The sequence below is a fragment of the Halichoerus grypus genome, chromosome 8 (genome assembly GCF_964656455.1).
Source record: "Halichoerus grypus chromosome 8, mHalGry1.hap1.1, whole genome shotgun sequence".
Classification (NCBI taxonomy): Eukaryota; Metazoa; Chordata; class Mammalia; order Carnivora; family Phocidae; genus Halichoerus; species Halichoerus grypus.
The window spans coordinates 133,497,778-133,514,008 of record NC_135719.1 but is presented as its reverse complement, the minus strand read 5'-3'; the positions used below and the strand labels follow the sequence as shown (position 1 = coordinate 133,514,008).

At 36.4% G+C, this 16,231-nt stretch overlaps 1 pseudogene; it reads left to right on the top strand.

Annotated features, from left to right (window-relative positions):
• Nucleotides 1-6,081: 6,081 nt before the first annotated feature.
• LOC118526055 (prefoldin subunit 5 pseudogene) lies at nucleotides 6,082-6,764 on the top strand (annotated as a pseudogene).
• Nucleotides 6,765-16,231: the final 9,467 nt, after the last annotated feature.

Genomic DNA, 16,231 nt, shown 5'->3' with positions numbered 1-16,231 from the left:
AAGTCTGTATGCTGGACCCAAGCTTGTTGTTACTCACTAGTTTCCAAAATAAGCAAAACATTACAGTTATCATCCAGGTCAAAAAATGTTTCAAAATATTTTGGAGAAAGTTGGGGACTTAAATTAAAGAAAAATCACATGGAAAATTAACAGTTGAAGGCTCAAATGACCATGATAAAGCATAAAAAATCAAGAAGAAATGTCTAAATCCCCCAAATTACAAAATATACAAATTTTAAATCATGAACATCCACACTCTAATCCTATTAATTTCCGAATAGGAATAAGTAATTCATTCAATTGGTGTGAGTATCATGAGGGAAGACAATGAGTCTAAAGATGGGAGGGAGAAGAAAAGGCTCATTCAAGCACGGGGTTTCCATAATGCAAGTTGGTTAAGAAATAGGAAGATATCATCTATTAAAGGGAGAGCTATAAGAAAGGAAGGAAGCATCAGATATATAATCTGATCAAGCAACAGTCCAGTGCATAAATGAAGATGGGACAATGGCATGTGGTCCTTTGTTGAATGTTCCATGGAACTGTACATTTAGGTGTTGGCATAGGTACAAGCATTTCTCTCTTGGCATAGTCATATCATTCACCCTCTTATCTGGCATGGACAGAGGTCAATGTGCCAACTGTTGGGTAGTAGTGATCGTGCCAAAAGGCATCTTTCTGAGTAAGGGACAGATTATTAACAAACTAACCAGTAAATGAGGAGGAGAGTTAAAAAAAAAATGATAAATCTAAATTTTAACTTTTAGTGACATATAATTTAGTTTTAACTTTCTTTCTCAGCAGACCATCAGCCTATCCAATTCATTCCATTGGAAATGAACACACACAGATACACTCACGCATCTTTTAAAAATAATCCTCAGAGGATTTAGTGTGATTAATAAATAGATTAATAAATAGATTGACATCTTGGGAAAGAAGGAAAAAAAAAAAAAAAACAGTGTTAGAAGGGTAAAAAGTTCAAGCTGTTAGAGAGTTCCAAGTTCCTGGTTCCTATTACATATTTTATTATTATAATTTTTTCTTTCTATGACTGTATCGGGCATGTTATAACCTCAGTAGTTTGAAAGAAAAAGAGAAGAGATGTGAGCTGTAGTCAGACAGAAACATGTACCCCACCTCACAGGTACACCCCCAAATCCAACAAAGTTCTGTAAAAATTTCAGCCCTCAGATTAACAAAGGAGAACTTAATTTTTTTTAAAAATTCAAAAATAACAAGCCTACTTCAGCATGTCTGCTATTAAAAATAATTTCACCCACTTGAAAACAAATCATGAAAACATTCCAAATCTTGTTATTACTATCTCTGTGGCCTTCTTTTCTCTCTTTGATCTAGAATGGAAAGTGATTACTAAAGACATGGACACTAAGAGAAACAAAGCTGTTGTCACAAATGCTGCCTATTTGCAAAAAGGATGTATTTTCTTCACATATGATTATCATAAGATCTGTATTTATATTTATCTTTTGTGGGGACATTTATATTTTCACCTTTTAGCAGTTTTTAGTTTATTATTAATTTCAGCTTCTTTCCACTGGGCATTGGGATTCCTGAGTATCACACCATTATTATATTCATTTAGAGGAGGAATCTGGATTAAAAGTATTACAATCCACTTGTCCAAGGATTTGAAATACCTTTGGCAGTCAACAAAACAGTGCTTATAAATTCATAAGATTATATTAAGTGCTTGCATTACCATAGACAGTAAAGCACATTCTTCTGTTGCTAAAAACTGGCCCATAAAAGTGTTCCCACATTTATCACAGAAGGAATGTTCTGGAGTTAGATAGAAGAAGTGAGTGAGTTCTAAAGGATGGGCTTTATCATATAGATTCTAGCATTCACAGTCGGGGCTGACATTCCACAGTGAATTCTTCCATCAGATTTTTTACTTCTGCTTCCAGAAGAAAATTAAGATGAGAAACACATGCATGCACATGCAAATGAAAAGTAATCATGCAAAGGGGTTATTTGAGTGTCCTCTAAACTTGAGAATTTTTTGTGAAAATTAAAAAATTTATCATTGTATATAAAGTAGACATTTAGCACCAAATATGTGTTACATTTCAAGGAAGAAAATAACTTTTAGATGAGTAGCTATCATCTCTACTAAGAAAGAACCAAATATTAAGAAGAGGGGGAAATGTACTGAATCAGGTATTAAGAGTTAAGGAATAACATTTACTTACAAGTACATGCCATGTTAAAATGACTTTTGGAAGGAGTTATTAGAAAAATAATAAAATTATAAAGATGTTCAGGTTTTGTTTATATGACTGTATAGCGTCCGAGGTAAGTTATTTGCATATCAAAATCATTAAACAAAAGAAAATGTTAAAAGTAGCCATATTGAAGTTGACTATTGACTCAGGACAAAATAGGAACAACCAAAATAAATTACTGCAGATATCATTCAAGTTTTGGGTTAAGAATTAAATGAAGCCTGTGAATTTTTGCCAAACAAGCAGGTAAAGCGTAGGGACTACCAACCACCTTTTTTTTTTTAAATTTTTTATTGTTATGTTAATCACCATGCATTACATCATTAGTTTTAGATGTAGTGTTCCATGATTCATTGTTTGTGCATCGCACCCAGTGCTCCATGCAGAACATGCCCTCTTTAATACCCATCACCAGGCTAACCCATCCTCCCACCCCCTTCCCCTCTAGAACCCTCAGTTTGTTTTTCAGAGTCCATCGTCTCTCATGGTTCGTCTACCCCTCCGATTTCCCCCCCCTTCATTCTTTCCCTCCTGCTATCTTCTTTTTTTTTTTTTTTCTTAACCTATATTGCATTATTTGTTTCAGAGGTACAGATCTGAGATTCAACAGTCTTGCACAATTCACAGCACTTACCAGAGCACATACCCTCCCCAGTGTCTATCACCCAGTCACCCCATCCCTCCCACCCCACCCCCTACTCCAGCAACCCTCAGTTTGTTTCCTGAGATTAAGAATTCCTCATATCAGTGAGGTCATATGATACATGTCTTTCTCTGATTGATCTATTTCACTCAGCATAATACCCTCCAGTTCCATCCACGCCATTGCAAATGGCAAGATCTCATTCCTTTTGATGGCTGCATAATATTCCATTGTATATATATATATACCACCTCTTTATCCATTCATCTGTTGATGGACATCTTGGCTCTTTCCACAGTTTGGCTATTGTGGACATTGCTGCTATAAACATTGGGGTGCACGTACCCCTTCGGATCCCTACATTTGTATCTTTAGGGTAAATACCCAGTAGTGCAATTGCTGGATCATATGGCAGCTCTATTTTCAACTTTTTGAGGAACCTCCATACTGTTTTCCAGAGTGGCTGCACCAGCTTGCATTCCCACCAACAGTGTAGGAGGGTTTCCCTTTCTCCGCATCCCCGCCAACATCTGTCATTTCCTGACTTGTTAATTTTAGCCATTCTGACTGGTGTGAGGTGGTATCTCATTGAGGGTTTGATTTGGATTTCCCTGATGCCGAGCAGTGTTGAGCACTTTTTCATGTGTCTGTTGGCCATTTGGATGTCTTCTTTGGAAAAATGTCTGTTCATGTCTTCTGCCCATTTCTTGATTGGATTCTTTGTTCTTTGGGTGTTGAGTTTGATAAGTTCTTTATAGATTTTGGATATTAGCTCTTTATCCGATATGTCATTTGCAAACATCTTCCCCCATTCTGTCGGTTGTCTTTTGGTTTTGTTGACTGTTTCCTTTGCTTTGCAAAAGCTTTTTATCTTGATGAAGTCCCAATAGTTCATTTTTGCCCTTGCTTCCCTTGCCTTTGGCGATGTTTCTAGGAAGAAGTTGCTGCGGCTGAGGTCGAAGAGGTTGTTGTCTGTGTTCTCCTTTAGGATTTTGATGGACTCCTGTCTCACATTTAGGTCTTTCAACCATTTGGAGTCTATATTTGTGTGTGGTGTAAGGAAATGGTCCAGTTTCTTTCTTCTGCATGTGGCTGTTCAATTTTCCCAACACCATTTGTTGAAGAGACTGTCTTTTTTCCATTGGACATTCTTTCCTGCTTTGTCAAAGATTAGTTGACCATAGAGTTGAGGGTCCATTTCTGGGCTCTCTATTCTGTTCCATTGATCTATGTGTCTGTTTTTGTGCCAGTACCATACTGTCTTGATGATGACAGCTTTGTAATAGAGCTGGAAGTCCGGAATTGTGATGCCGCCAGCTTTAGGAACCACCTTTAACATACTCAGGTATGGGGCTGCTTTTAAGGGATCTGAAACTGCCAGACAAATAGACCAAAAAGGTTACCAGAAAAGCTATGTGTAAGAAAGCTCACCCCAACCCATAGCTATTTATTCAGTGTGACTTCTCAAAGTGGGATATGGCTTTTGGTTAGAGGAAATTACAGGCCAAGATTATCTGTTCCTTTACATCAGAAGCCATGTCTTTTTCTCCTGTACCTCCAACTGTACTTGTCACATTTAGGTAATAACTTAAAATAATTAATACATAAATCAATAATTTAATTTATTAAGTAGTATAATTAGTTAATATGCCTATGCAAAAACACCTTATAGATTATACTTTGATTTTCTGGTTCATAATAATAGGTGACATAAATTGTTCTTAATACTCTCTCCAGACTTGTTTTTCTATAACATTGATTAAACTTCTGACCATAATGAAAATTAGGTAAAATTATGTAACAAAATGATAATTAAGAGGAGAAACTAAGGAAATAAAACAAATATGAAATAGAGTAAGTCAATGGAACCAAAAGTTGGTTCTTCAAAAAGACTAATATTGACAAACTTATGGTGATAATTATCAAGACAAAAAGGGAAAGGGGACAAAACAATCATTTGAATGAGGAAGAAGAGCTGTAGGAGATACGGTCATTAAGATAATGAGAGGGGACACCTGGGTGGCTCAGGTGGTTAAGTGTCTGTCTTCAGCTCAGGTCATGATCACAGGGGTCCTAGGATCCAGTCCTGAGTCCTACCTGCTCAGCAGGGAGCCTGCTTCTTCCTCTCCCACCCGCTTGTGCTCTCTCTGTCTCTAAAATAAATAAATAAAATCTTAAAAAAAGATAATGAAGGGATATTAAGAACATCTTTTCATTTGAAATTTTAAAAATCAAGTTAAGGTGAACAATTTTATCTAAGTTGCCAATCTAAGACACTGAAATCTAAGTCAAAAAAATTGGGAAATTTGAAAAATCCTATAGTGCCTTAAAAAGTAGATAAATATTTTTCCCACCAACAAAACAAAACAAAAACAAGGAAGGAAAAATGGATCTATACATTTTTAAGGTATCTACACCCAAAATGGTGATGTCCACCAGACATTTATAGAACAGGTAGTCTCACCTGTACAAAAACTATTCTACAACAAAGAAGAAGAAGAATATTGCACATCTTGACTTAAATTATTTCACTGAAGTCAGGATAACAGAATATTTAAACTCATCAAACAGGTAATGAAAGAAAAATTAAAAGCCAAACCCCCAAGCCATTGATTAAACAATGCTGAAAAACAGTAAAATCGCAGTGATTTTAATCATGGAAACATTTAAAAATTATAATTTACCATGAGCAAGTTGAGTTTATCCAAGGAATGAAAGATACATTTAACAGAGGACAATTAATCTAACTTACTAAAATGATTAAAGAAAAACAACATTATATGATCATCTAAATGAACAGCAAAATCTAGTAAAATTCAAATTTCTTTCACATTAAAATATCCCAGAAAAGTATAACTATGAATCTTCTTAATCCAAGAAAAGAGTCTGCAGCCCAGTGGTGATGGGCATGGTAATGATCAATCTTTGACAGCATCTTCTTTAAGATTGAGAATAAGAGAATATACTTTAGAATCACTATTCTCCCATATTTTACTAGAAAGTCTGGCCAATACAATAAAACAAGGAACATAATTGAAGGTTAGAATGATTGCAAGTAAGATTATAGCATGGTCCCTATGTATAAATGATACAATTATTTAAGTAGAAATACAATACAGTTATTCAGAATTTAGCAAGTTTTCTCAAATGGAAGGGTATAGAAATAAATTCTACTGAGTCCTCCTTCCCAACATGGCACAGTCAGTTAACATCACTGAACTGAACCTGCCATATCTAGAAAGGCTCAAGAACCAGCTGGACCAGGAAGTGGAGTTCCTGTCCACATCCATTGCCCAGCTCAAGGTGGTACAGACCAAGTATGTGGAGGCCAAGGACTGTCTGAACGTGCTAAACAAGAACAACGAGGGGAAAGAATTACTCATCCCACTGAAGAGATCTATGTATGTCCCTGGGAAGCTACATGATGTGGAACATGTACTCATAGATGTGGGAACAGGCTACTATGTATAAAAGACAGCTGAGGATGCCAAGGACTTTTTCAAGAGGAAGATAGACTTCCTTACCAAGCAAATGGAGAAAATCCAGCTGGCTCTGCAGGAGAAGCATGCCATGAAGCAGGCTGTCATGGAGATGATGAGCCAGAAGATTCAGCAGCTCACAGCCCTGGGGGCAACTCAGGCTATTCTCAAGGCCTGAGAGTTTGTTTCAGATCTGGGGCAGAAGGACCCTGCTTCAGGAGCTTGGGATTTTGTGAGCGTGGCTTCCTGGGGTCCAGGAAGAGAATGATTTTACGTTTAATTCTAATAAACGTGCCAGTTGGGCAGAAAAAAAAAAAAAAAGAAAAGAAAAATTCTACTTCATAAATTAACTTCTGGAAAAGGTATCACTAAAATACTGCAAAAATACAAAGTGTTCTTAGGAATAAACTAAAGAAGTTGTATGAGACTTTTGTTGTGATATTATAATATTGTATTGAAAGGCATTATAGAAAACCTAAGTAAGTTGTTCATCTTTTGGAAGCTTATTATCACAAGTATTCCAAGCTTCTCCAAATCAATCCATTGACTAGTACAATTCCAAGCAAAATCTCAGTATTTTCATTTATTTATTTTTTTTAATTTTATTGTTATGTTAATCACCATACATTGCATCATTAGTTTTTGATGTAGTGTTCCATGATTCATTGTTTGCATATAACACCCAGTGCTCCATTCAATACGTGCCCTCTTTAATACCCATCACCAGGCTAACCCATCCCCCCCCACCCTAGAACCATCAGTTTGTTTCTTAGAGTCCATAGTCTCTCATGGTTTGTCTCCCCCTCTGATTTCCTCCCCTTCATTTTTCCCTTCCTACTATCTTCTTTTTTTTTTTTAACATATAATGTATTATTTGTTTCAGAGGTACAGGTCTGTGATTCAACAGTCTTATACAATTCACAGCGCTCACCATAGCACATACTGGAAATTTGACATGCTAATTCTAAATTTGGTATGGGAATGCAGTGGTCCAAGAGTGGCCAAGAAACTCCTGACATGGGACAAGGTGAATGAAATGTTATACTGATTATTAATCTGTAATAAATTTATTAAAATTAAGACTATGGTAATGGAACAGAGTAAAAAATATTGACCAATGGAACAAAATAGAGATCCATGAACCAATCCACAAAAATGTGTAAATTTGGCATAAGAGAGATCTGATATTGAAAATCAAATGTTTTACCTCCTCTATATAGATGAGATAATTATAAGGGTTTGCACATCTTTTTAGCATTTCCTTGGCACATCATTTTATCATCTGGGGCTCAGAAGAAACATCTCTCTTAACCTCCCACTTCAGTAGCAAACACTATGTCATGGGGCATGTATAATATGTGTCTGTATATGTGCTGGGAGCATACATAATATGTAGTATTTATTGAACACTTAATACATATTAGCATCATTCTAAGCCCTCCATCCTTTTTAATTTTTAAGCCTCAAATCAATGGCTTCTGTGATCTATATTATATCATCACTTTAAACATGAAGAAACTGAAGATCAAGGTAATTAAGTATTTTGGTTAAGGTTCTTCACTTTAACAAGAATAAGAGCTAGCATTAGGATTTAAATGCAGGCATTCAGAGACGAAGGACTCCACTGCTAGAAAATAGGAGCATTTCCCTAACAGCCACATCTTTTAAAACATTTATTTATTTATTTTTGGCAAGTTTCTCTAGAAAATTCTGAGCCACCACATTAAATTACTAGGAACAAGGGTGTTCACTTATCCTACTCAACTCAAAAGTTTTCTAGATAGCAATATATAGAAAATAGAGAAAAGTGACATAGGCGTTGATGTGTGTGGTCGTTATTACTAAGTCACCATGAAAATGAAATTGACAAAGAGTTTTTATTTTCATAGTATTTCATTTACTTTGCAATGTTAGTGGAAGTAATCAGAACACAAAAATAAAAACACAGCGTGTGTGAGCTATACCACAAATACATAGGTGAGATATTGGAAAGAAAATGTTAGCAGTGTTTTTTGCCTTGTTGGAGGCATATGAGGATGATTATTCCTTTTATTTTCTGTATCTCCCCTATATTTGGCAAAAGTCATGTATTACTTTGTCATTGAAAAAAACGAAATACGCTATTTCTAAGTATTGTTTTAACAAATCAAGAGACATTTTCAGTTTCAGTGTTCTAACAAAGGGTGCAGCATAGAGGAGAGACCCGCTTCTGGACCTGTGAACTTGCTCAGCGGTTGACCCGTTTCAAGCTTGGGTAAACCACACATCCTCATTTTAGGATGGAGAAAACTGAAGTTCAGAGAAACCAACTAGCACACAGGGATGTTCTGAAGATCAAATTAGATAATGGACAAGAAAGGACTTTAAAAACCATAAAGGCTCATAGAGGTGCTACTGCATTCTGGTAAAGTGTGAAACCTGCAGTTGAATGAAATACTTGTGATCTAATGGCCCAGAAAAAAATCAATAGTATGTTATTTTAAGCTCTATCCTTGACTAGTTCCTTACTCAAAGAACATCTTCAGGAAGGAAAGTTAAGCCTCCTGTACTAGACTTTCTTCTGCTGAATAACATATATAATGTTCTTTATTTCTTTGCAAAATGAATAGGGATCAATGCATTAAAACAAATTCAGTTCAGAATATTATTACTATCACAGAATGACATAGTCCAGCCCAAAAGATTTTAGGAAGTGACACATTTAAATTATATAAAAATCAAAACTCCAGCACTAAAGAGGCATATGGTTTTCTTTCTTCATTTTGGCCAAATTCCTCCATGACAGTATTTAATATGATTCTCTTACAAATCCAGAGGATATTGGGTTGGGTGTTAAAAGTACAATAGAAAACTCTTGTTTGGTTTAAACTGGTAAATGTTATTAGTTTGAACGTTCAACAAGCACAGGAAAACATTCCATAAAAGAAACAAGTGCAGGCAGAAGCACAAACAAGAGGGGTAGGTAGGTAAGAGCCCCAGCTGGCCTGCATTGGGGTGGGGGGAGGGAACAGGCATTTTATTAACAAAAATCAATGTCAGTGGTCATGGTTGATTGAATCTTTCTATTCTTTCTTACCAAAGATAGTCTATTGTGATCAGATCCCAAGGCCAAGAAGTTAGGAACATTTCTCTGAAAGAACCAATACCTATTAATTTAAATGCCTCTTATAAAAAACATAAGGCAAACATGAAGTCAAGGATAGCCTTATTTCATGTCTCATTTGTTGTGATTCTCCTTTCTGCATCAAAACTACAGCGACTATTTGTATTCTCCATGGCAATTTTTGCTTACATTGCTTGGGGTTTGTTTTGTTCATGGTTTTTACCCAGTTTGTCTATGTGACCATTAATATAAAATATGAATAATTTGCTATAGATGTATTAGAAATCAGTTGTTAAAACAATATTCTGAGAGATCAAGATATATTCTACAAGAGAAAGGAATTTTAATGTCCCTTGAATGCCATAAAACCCTATTCCTTTCTTTTTAGTGAACATGTACATTTTATTGCTTTTATTGGTAAGGAAAAAAAGGACAGATGGCACAGAAATGGAACCTCGGAAAATCGCTTACAGTGAAACCAATTTTAATACCCTTGCTAATAAAGTTCTCTCTATACATATGGGCCTGATATTTCCAGGAAAAAGGGAGTAATTCTTCATTTTGTCTGGGGAGTTTAACTCTTTCAATACGCTGGGGCACTATACAGTGCATTAAATTATACTAAATAGCCCGAAAGAATTAACACACTTTCCAAGTCAAGTCTTTTATTTCTTTTTGCTAGGTAACATCAGGCCATTGATCATATTAGAAGGTCTAACCAACTCCCACAAGGCACTTTCCCTTATGTCAGAGCTAGCCAGGTGTGATGGTTTCCTTTCTTGAACTCCAATAAACTTTATAAGACCTATCCAACATCACTCAGCTAAACCACATAATGGCAAATTTATAACCCAATGGCTAAATGATCTAGTTGATTGTCTCTACTGCTTGCTAACTAAATATTAAAAATAAAGCCAGCTAACCCAATGTTTATCTAAAATTGTGTTTCTTGACCTTTATCATCCCTAAACAAGGGAAAAGCTTCATGCCACACCGAATTTCCCTTAATTATGTATTTTCCCAATTGGTCTTGTAAAATGGGGGAGCCAGTCAAGCTTTTTATCCCACCTCAGGGGGTCAAGAGAATAGGAAACCTGTCACTAATTCCTTTCACCTTACAGGCAAAACTCCTTCACCCAATTAACTAAGACCAGGTGCACCCTCCAGTGAGTCTGAGGAATGCAGAGAGCTCACAAACGCTGCTTCCATTTTGGCAGAAAGGGAGTCCAGCCTGCACCTGATTAGCAAGCTTTGCTAGGGCTGCAGAAATTCAGTAAATGGATATAATTTTCACCATGGAAGCTGGTAAAGATCATGGATGCTGTATGTGAATGATGATACATGGCAGTCATTCACAAAAATCAGCAAGCATTCAGGTAGCATTCAGACACAAGTGGTCTTTAACAAACTTCAAGGACATTATCTAGAGTATGTTACTAATTGAGTTTTCAAGAGTAAACATTAACATATTCAGATAAAAATGGTGGAAAAATAGCAGCGTAGGGTGAATGAATACTAATCCTAATTTTGAAATTAGAAATGACTACCCCAGGTATCAAGCTATGACAAAGGTAGCAGCAGTAGCTAATGGTTGTACAAGAGGATGCTGGAATTCCAAAGACCTTGATTCGAAACAGACCGAGTTATGACCTCACTAGTTGCATATATTTGCATAAATTCCTTTTTTTTAAAGATTTTATTTATTCATTTGACAGAGAGAGATACAGTGAGAGAGGGAAGACAAGCAGGGGGAGTGGGAGAGGGAGAAACAGGCTTCCCGCGGAACAGGGAGCCTAATGCGGGCTTGATCCCAGGACCCTGGGTTCATGACCTGAGCCGAAGGCTGAGGTTTAACTGACTGAGCTACCCAGGCACCCCCCAAAATTTTACTTATTTATTTGAGAGAGAGAGAGTGCACGCGCGCATGGTGGGGAAAGGGACAAAGGGAGAGGGATAAGCAGACTCCCCACTGAGCGTGGAGCCCAACATGGGGCTTGGTACCAGGACCCCGAGATCACAACCTGAGCCAAAGTCAGATGCTTAACAGATTGAGCCATCCAGGTGCCCCCTTGCATAAATTCCTTAATCTCTCTCATCCTCAGTTTCCTTGGGAAAACTGGAAAATTAATAATAATAATAATAATTAATAATACCTACTTTATAGGGTTGTAGTGAAGATTAAATGAGATAATGTCAGTTTAGAAGATTATGGCAAGCTTATAGTATTAACTCAGTAATTGTGTGCTTTTATGATTATTGAAGACATTTAATTATTAAAAGTAGCAAAATAATTAAATGAAAAATATATTCTTTCCCAGAAGGTAAGGCTTTTAAATGAGAAGTTAAGGCTCTGCCTAATAATTTGGCACCAACTGGCTGGGATCCAGGAAATTAAAAGGGAACGGTTTAAAGCTGTGATTTTCCAAATGCACTTAGCTGGGTCCTAAAGCAGTTTTTGGAGGTGCCTCAGGGCTCATGCTGCAATAGAGAAAGAGGCAGAGTGGGGGTTGAGTAGGCAAAGTTTCCCATTCCCACTTTAATCAGAGAACAGGTTTGCTTTGATCTATTTTATATATTAGATTTTATCATACAATTGTATTTGAAAATTGTAAAGCTAAAAAGTTTTAAAAACACAAGCGTGGTGTAACTTTAAGGCAGTTGGTGCTGAGGATAACAATTATATGTTCCCTTCCCTAGGGTTATCTCCCCAATGCATCATAGGTAAACATTGAAAATGCCCCCACCAGGAGTGCTAATATTAAATACTAATAATCAGCACTCCCTTGCTGACTCCTTACGACGTGATCACATTGTAACTAAACCTAAGTCTATCTGCCTGATGCACTAAAGCCAATCACTGAGATGTTAGGTTTGCAGCAAGGAAAGAGTTTGTTTGAGAGGCAGACAAATGAGAAGAGGGGAGGATGAACCTCAACTCTGCCTCCCTGAAAGGTCAGAGAACAAGTTTTTGTTCTCAGAGGGGTTGAGATTACATACATATTGATGAAAAGGGACAGGAACCTAGCGACAATTTATAAGGAAAGATGGAGCAGGAGAATTGAGCAAACATATGTAACACACATCTCATGTTCATTTTGGGGTGGATACTGAACATGGGAAAGAGGCAAAATTTAGCCCCGCACATCAAGAGGTTATTTTAGGACAAGGAGAAGGGGCTGTGGGCTTGCTCCAAGAGACAGTGTAAATTGCATAGGGTCTTGGGCTTCCTTATCTCTGGTAAGGAATGCCAGGGCCTTGCTTGTTCATAGGCTGGGACCCTATCAGTTGACCTTGAGTCCAGGCTTCTGCAGAAGAGCTAGTGAATTTTTTAGTGGGGTCTGAAAAGACAATAGCTGATTAGGAAGAAACAGGTCTCTGAAAATCAAGCTTTGAACTTTCTGCTAGTTTCAACCTCATTAACCCTACAGGGCACGGTTTCAACAATGACACTTGATCCACTGGATTTCTTTAGTTTCTATTAGGGATTACACCCTATATCACAGCTTGCAAAAACCTTACTGAATCCCAAGTTCTCCAAGAACCAGTGGTGAAGAACGTCTGCTTTTTGCTGGTGATGTCTGGAAGAAGATTTAAACAATCCTAACAAGTCAGCCATTGACCATTTCTTTCCATCCAAAGAGCCTATAATTCTTTAAGAAAGCACATAAGTAAGAGGTTGCCTCATTTACAATATAGTTTCGTAAGAGGGTTTTAAGATTTCATCAGTGTGGTAAACCCACATAATACCACATAAGCCTCCTTTTTTCTCTACAAAAATCCCTCTTTCTATTTTAATGTCATCTGCACATCGTCTCTGTGACATTGACATCTCTTCCTAAGAACTCTAGCGGCTCCTGTCTGATTCCCGTGCTGTTACCTGAGTAGCTCAACAGTCCTGCAGTTGGAGTGAACACCTACTTGGCTCAGGTGTACAGTGAAGATTTTTTTTCCTTTTTTTAAAATTTTATTATGTTATGTTAATCACCATACATTACATCATTAGTTTTTGATGTAGTGTTCCATGATTCATTGTTTGCGTATAACACCCAGTGCTCCATTCAATACGTGCCCTCTTTAATACCCATCACCAGGCTAACCCATCCCCCCACCCCCCTCCCCTCTAGAACCCTCAGTTTGTTTCTCAGAGTCCATAGTCTCTCATGGTTCATTCCCCCTCCGACTTCCCCCCCCTTCATTTTTCCCCTCCTGCTATCTTCTTTTTTTTTTTTTTTTTTAACATATAATGTATTATTTGTTTCAGAGGTACAGGTCTGTGATTCATCAGTCTCACACAATTCACAGTGCTCACCATTGCACATACCCTCCCCAATGTCTATCACCCAGCCACTCCATCCCTCCCACCCCCACCACTCCAGCAACCCTCAGTTTGTTTCCTGAGATTAAGAATTCCTCATATCAGTGAGATCATATGATACATGTCTTTCTCTGATTGACTTATTTCGCTCAGCATAGTACCCTCCAGTTCCATCCACGTCGTTGCCATTTTCTACATCTTCTAAATGTAATTTAGAAGATTTCTAAATCTTCTACAGTGAAGATTTTTAATTTGTATCTGGACACCTTATGTTTGAGACCATGAACCATATCCTCCAAAATGTAAACGGAGCAAATATAAATCATGGCTCCCATATAGTTTTGGCTCAGTCTGAAATAGTCAAAGCAGTACAATCCAAAAGATTAGTCTTTAAAAAGGCTTCCTGTGTTCAGTTACAACTCTCAAAAACTTTAAAGGAGATGTAAGTCAGAACCCAGAGCAACATCATTGAAAAATTGTTTTAAATTATCTTTCACCTTTAATTATTTTTCAATTACTCAGTGAGTATTTCATTGACCAGTCACCCTTCCTGCCACCCATTCCTGACAAATTCCACTCTACTCCGATCTTGAGGAGTTATGCCCCATTTCCTACCCAGAGATAGACTGTTTTGAACCCCTTCTCCTTCTTCGCATACATAGCAAATGAGAAATGGGAGTCTCCCAATAGCTGAAAATATATTTCTATTACTAAGTTTATATTACTTTTTTTTTTTTTAAGATTTTATTTATTTATTTGAGAGAGAGAGAATGAGAGACAGAGAGCATGAGAGGGAGGAGGGTCAGAGGGAGAAGCAGACTCCCTGCTGAGCGGGGAGCCCGATGTGGGACTCGATCCCAGGACTCCAGGATCATGACCTGAGCCGAAGGCAGTCGCTTAACCAACTGAGCCACCCAGGCGCCCTCTATTACTAAGTTTAGCTAGTGCTTTCATATACAGGTATTTCTTATTGGTATGTTCAGACTTTTTGTATAAATAGCTGAAATTTATAATCAAATGTTTGGGGGAAAAGTCAAAATATTTGGTAGGAATTTAATAAAACTTGATTGAAAGCATTTGTCATCTGTGTATTTCTTACATGTTTCTTAAAACATCCCCATCCTGAGTATTTCTGTGTATTAATTTTCCATGGTAGTTAGCACACTCCTCTTTTTTATTCCAAAAAAACAATAATACACAAATTTATGCCATTTTACAGCCCTAGACCTATAAGCCAATAAATTCCTGAAATTTTAAAGACTATTAAATAATTTTTGCCAATTCAGGTATATAAAAAAGTGTTCTTTTCCTAGACTGGATTTTTCCCCACAAGAAGTTGTTTTAAAATGTCTTTCATTAATAAGAGAGTATTTTTAAGCCTAACTTTTCCAATGATTTTTCCCTCAATAAATCAAGGGAAAAATGAAATTAATAAAAAGGTACTTTTTGCAATGGTCCAAGTCGTATATGTAAGTTTCCTCAATAAAATTTTAAAATGTTTTTCTTTAATGTCCACTACTGCAATAATCACATAGTGGAACCAAGCAAATCAAATCCTTGATGAACACGCATGTGGATATGGAATTTGGGATCTCTAGATATAAGAATAAGTGAGAATGCAGAATACATGGACTTGAGTTCTAGCTTTCCTTCTTACTCAATTGGATGACTTTGCAAAGAAATGTGCATGGACAATTTGAGGTAACTTTATTCTCTGGATTTTGGATAATAACTGTGTAAAACTAGGTTAAGACTTGCCATTACTACTAAATAGGATTACTATCAGGCTCAATAAAAATTATTTAAAAGAGAGGAGTAAAAGCTACCACTTGAGTGTTGCTATATGTCAGATATTTAGAGCATTTTTACCTGTGTTTGTTTATGCACATGCATATACACTTAAAAGAGTTAATGGATATTTTAATATCTAAAATAACTCATTGGGATATAAGCTTCAATGGAAAGAAATCAAATTATGCTCCATTATTCCCCTGTATCTGTGCTATTTAAAGTGACAGCCCCTAGACACATATGACTTTTGAACATTTCAAATATGTTTAGTGTGACTGATGATTTTAATTTTTAATTTAATATAATTAATTTAAATTTTAAGACAATACTTAATTCAGTTAATGGAAAACTTTTAATCATGTTTGGAATGACTTGGATACATGCATCTACTTTTTCAGCTGTAAATTTTGTGAAAAATAAATTCAAATGGATATTTCAGATGAAAATTCAGCATCCAGATTGAGGAAAGTGCTGCGAATACAAAATATTTATTGGGTTTTTAAGACTTGGTATGAAAAATAAGATGTAAAATATCTTATTGGTAAATTTATATTTTTATAATCTGAAATAATATTTTGGACAAATTGGGTTAAAATATTTCATTAAAATGAATATTTCATTAAAATATTTTATTTCACTTTTTTACAAACT